Source organism: Marmota marmota, unplaced genomic scaffold, assembly GCF_001458135.2.
Source record: "Marmota marmota marmota unplaced genomic scaffold, marMar, whole genome shotgun sequence".
Classification (NCBI taxonomy): Eukaryota; Metazoa; Chordata; class Mammalia; order Rodentia; family Sciuridae; genus Marmota; species Marmota marmota.
The window spans coordinates 4,960,830-4,965,979 of NW_025999990.1; positions in this window are offsets into that span (position 1 = coordinate 4,960,830).

The window sequence follows — 5,150 nt, forward strand, 5'->3', positions numbered from 1 at the left end:
TATATATATATATATATATATATATATATATATATATATATATATATATATAAAACAATGCCAATTAAATGAACTTAACAATAGTGCCTGCCAAATCCTAAGTACTCATTACTTAAAACTTTGGTATCGGCTTAGAAAGTAATATTATAGGACAAAGAAAATGTGGTGGATGTGTACCACATGGGTACTGCATATGTACCACATATGTGTCACATTTGTATGGCTGAATATGCAATACTATTCAGCCATAACAAAGATAAAATTCTGTCATTTAAGATGTGGATCGACCTGGAGGTCGTTTTGAAATAAGTTAGGTGCAGAAAGACAAGTACTATATAATCTCACTTGTATCTGGAATCTAAAAAATTTGACCTCATAGTTGTTGAGAGTAGGCTGGTGGTAATCACCTGGTAGAGTGGGAGAAAGGGAAGGATGGGGAATGGTTGTGCACTAGGTATAAGTTGCATTTAGAAGCAAGAAGTTCCATTTTGCTTTTGTATGGTAGAGTGACAACAGGTGACAATAATGTACTATGTATTTCAGAAAGCCAGAAGAAACGATTTTGAATGTTTTTACCATACAGAAATTATAAGTGATTGAGGAGATAGATATGTTTAATGTGATTTAAACATTGCACAATGTGTGCATGTATGAAAGCATCACAAGGTACCTTTTAATATGAGCAATTTTTGTGTTTTTACGTATCAGTTAAAAATAAATTCAGGCTGGGGGTGGTGGTGCACACCTTTAATCCCAGGGGCTCGGGAGGCTGAGGCAGGAAGATCGCGAATTCAAAGCCAGCCTCAGCAAAAGCGAGGCGCTAAGCAACTCAATGAGACCCTGTCTCTAAATAAAATACAAAATAGTGTTGGAGATGTGGCTCAGTGGTCCAGTGCCCAGGAGTTCAATCCCTGGTGCCCAAAACAAAACACAAATTTAGTTTAAATTTTTTAAAAATACTATTATAGTTTATGCTGTTATTTCTAATGCTCCATTCATGTAAGGTTCTACTATGTGGCTGTACACAAATATTTAAGCAATGGGATATATTTCAGACTGTAGAAATAATACCTCATGGCATAGCAACATTCCTGGTATTATTTGATTCTGCTGTTTAAAAGGCATTGCAGCTGTTTCTACTCAAGAAACCTCTTGATATTCCCCAAATCCCCCATCTGTGGTTTCCCCACCAGCTGACTTCTAAATGGCTTCAAGTTTTCCTTTCCATTCAATTATCTAGAATTTTAAATACAAGTAATTAATCCCTTGATCAAATGGTATAGAATTAGACTGCTTTGATTATTCTCTCCCCTCAAGGGATCTTAAGCTTCCACAGAATATAACACTAACAGCACATTTAAACAGAACATAAGGTGGTTTAGAAAATGGTCTTGTGGTAATATCCTCAAAATCCATAGCCCAAAGCACTCATCAGATGAAATTAAAAAAAAAAAAAATGATGTTTGCCTGAATTTTGCAGGGAATTGCTTCATCTCCCCAGTGCATAAGTGCCAACCTTTTATCTAAACGGTGGGGTGAAAACACCAGAGAATTATCTTCTTCAAGTGACAAATAGATACCAAACATGAGAGTGGTGATGATACTGAATACCAGGGGATTAAAAGGAATTTTGCTCCTCTGCCTCAGGAAGAAAACATTCACTGACAGATGCCAAAGAGTGAAAAGTAAATGGTAAAATTGCAGAGTTGAAGATGGCTTGCTTTTAACCCATCTTTGACAGTGAGTCGGCCTCAGCCTAACATCATGTCTTGGGTCTGAATCTGTTTTCATAAACGTTTCAAAGTCAAAACATCCTACCCATAGTCCAAAGCACAAAGTACCATTTCTAGGTCAGTGCTTATAAAGTAGACAGCAGCTCAGAATAAAAATCACAAGAGGTTAAAAGGCCAAAATAATTTATTAAATAGGCAAAAATAAAGCCATATTCTCTAATTTGCTCTGGTATAAAAATTCCGCCTTCTTTGAAAACTAAATGTAATAAAATGTTCACCAGTTGGCTGGCAGTAGCCTCATTACCCCAAATCCACATAATTGCTATGTGTGATCAAGCAAAGCTGAACAACAGCTGGCCCAGAGATTAGTCTGTGCTCCTGTTTTAGACAGAAGTTTGCACAGTGCCCGAGCAATTTTTTTTCTCCACTGCCTGTAATATGGGCTTTCTATACACTATGGTCCCAGACTTTTTGAAGCTGGACACCATATCAGATAAACTGTTTTACAAAAGACTTCATCAAAAGACAAGCTAGGTAGGCTTTCCACCACTGGGACTTTACACTTGAAATTATTATTATTTTTTTAAGAAAAGATTTAGTTAAAAATTTTTTTTTTCCCTAATAGATCATAAAGTTGAATAAAATGCTTTGTGTCTTAATTTTTCCCTGGAACTACTTTTGGAGGGCAAACTCCCAGTGAGAATGTTAGGTCTATAAGAATAAAAAGAACTGATTCTCAAGAAAACCAGGTTTAGAAATATTATCTGGGAGGTGATTACTGTGTCCTAAAAATGAAATTAGTTTCCCAAAGCAATCCAACTTTCAAAAAATTTGTCAATAGCTGGGTGTGGCGGTGCATACCTGTAATCCCAGTGACTTGGGAGGCTGAGGCAGGAGGCTCACAGGTTCAAGGTAAGCCAGGCAACTGGGTGAGACACTGTCTTAAAATTTAAAAATAAAGAGGAATGAGAATGACCTCAGTGGTAAAGCATCCCTGGGTTCAAACCCCAGCATTAAAAAAAAAAAAAGTTAGTACTTTTTTAAAAAAATTAACTAAAACATGTTCTTTTTGGGGTTTGAGATTGTTTTTGAGTTTAATTTGCTGGTAAGTTATTTTTTCACACATAAAATAATTTCAGACAACAACTTTTTGTCATTCAGTGAAAGCAGCTCTACAAAATTGGCTCATCCCAAATTCCCAAATATCCCTGTAAACCCAGAGGCTGATTTCAAGAAAAATCAACCTCCTATCTCCAAATATCCACCCATTCAAACATTCATAAAAAACCAAAATAAATAAATTACAAATCAGCCTTTCCAACTTTTATGAAGCCAATTACAGGAATGCCCAATATTTGAGAGCATATACTTATAGTAGAAGAACTATTTAGGCAACGAAAGAAACAACAACAATTTCTATTAAACAAATACCGCTAAAGAATTTTGTTCTAGGCCTTTCCAAAGTCCAAATCAAAGAAGAAAGTTTTTTTTTTTAAATACAACCAAGTTGTATGCATAATCCAACACCAAACAGCTTTGAATATGTAGATAATATTCAGTATTTCAGCAATTGGGATAGATAATTCTTTTTGTTGTTTGCCAAATATGAGTTAAGTATTAAACAAATTTGTAAATGGGATATATCTGTTATCTCTGAACAATTCTAACTCCACAGATTAGAAATACCAGCATGATGAAAATTTACTTTAAAATGTATTTCAATAATTACCTAATCCCTAGAAGTACAATGTGATAGGATGAGATGTGCCTCATTGTATTTCTACCTTTTTAAAAAATTTGTTTATTGTTAATTATAAAAACTACATAACTGCAGTTCAAAAACTGGATATGAGGAGAAAAACAAACACATTCATAATTATTTATTTCAATTCAATCACTGCATTTTATATTTCAAGGAAAAGAAAATATATATATATTTTTTTTCTTGAAGAGCAGGTAAGGAGAGTCCTGACTTGTGTTTGTCTGCTCATGTCCTTCTCATTTGCTGCTGATGAAGCCACTATTCTGTCTGACATCTTTTGTTAAATTATCCCCACCTGCTGGCACCTCAGGAAATTGCCCCCCAAAGCCTGTAAAGGCAAGGTAACACCGTGTTGCTTTCACAGCTAGTAGATTAGTTTTAACTGTAGACATTCTTACTTGATTGCTGGTAACACATTCACACCAGCCATTACTGAAACCCCAGAGACTTCATTTCATCTTCATCGATGTTTAGTATTTCGTAATCTTCCCTGTGCAAAATTTGTAGACCTGCTTCTGTTGCTTTTGAGTACTCAGCATTTTGCCTTTTTACCTACCTTAGAATTCAAAGTCTTTGAAAGAAACAAAAGTATGTACTTTTTCTAAACATATATTTAGTAAGTAATAATATAAGTAATAAGTAATCTTGATTTTCTAAACACATATTTAATAAGTAAAATTGGTGCCCTCCTCCCAAATTTGAAAAACCTAGAGAAAGCACCAAATCCAAGTTTCAATTATTATGACCTTTTCATTTCATTTCATTTATTCATTTATTTTTCAAGCTAGAGTCTCACTGTGCTACCCAGGCTAGCCTGGAACTCAAGACCCTCCTGCATCAACCTTCTGAGTAGCTGGAAATACAGCCTCTTCAGAGGTGAATATTCTTTATTCTCTGTGTCTTGGTTTTCTCACACATGAAGGGAACCATCAAACTGGATCTACCAGCACACTACAAATACACCTCGCCTCTTATATAGTCTTTCTCCTGCTTTTTGGTTTCTCTTTAGTTTTGCTCCTCGCACAGCAGTTTGAATGCCTCTGTCGCTCCACTAACCTCTCTTGCCAGAATGACTGGCTGTAGCGCCCCCTTGCCCGCAAGGAAGACGCAACACTCAGGAATCTTCTTTCAGCAGTTTATTCAGGCCCCTGACAGTTCTTCTCCTCAGTTCTCTTCTTCAGTTCTCTCCCTCCGGATGCCCCTCCCAGCCTTAATAAAGCATCTCAAGCCCCAATGCAAAGCAGCCACGTGGAGCTTTCTCATAGAGTGATGAAAAGTCATGTGCCAACTCTCCCAAACAAGGAGTTGTTTGTCACAGACCACAGCGGAGCCAGCGCCATCATGTAATGGCGACCATAATTTACATAAACGGCAGAAACGGCTCACCACAGTTCCCCCTTTTTGTTTTCTTAAAACAATACAGGCGAGAGTAGAGGTCCTACCCCACTGTGCAGAAGTGGCTGCAATGCATGGTTCAGTCCCAAGGAGGCGCCTTCCCCAGACCCGAGACCATATCAGCCGACGCCTTTTTTCGTGGGGCGGGGAGTGAACGCGTCTAACCCGCATGCAATAGGACATGCTCTCCTTGAGGTCCATGTCAAGGATCACTCAAGTGCAGTGCTTTGCCTCGCATCCTGTATCGTGGCGATGGTGGA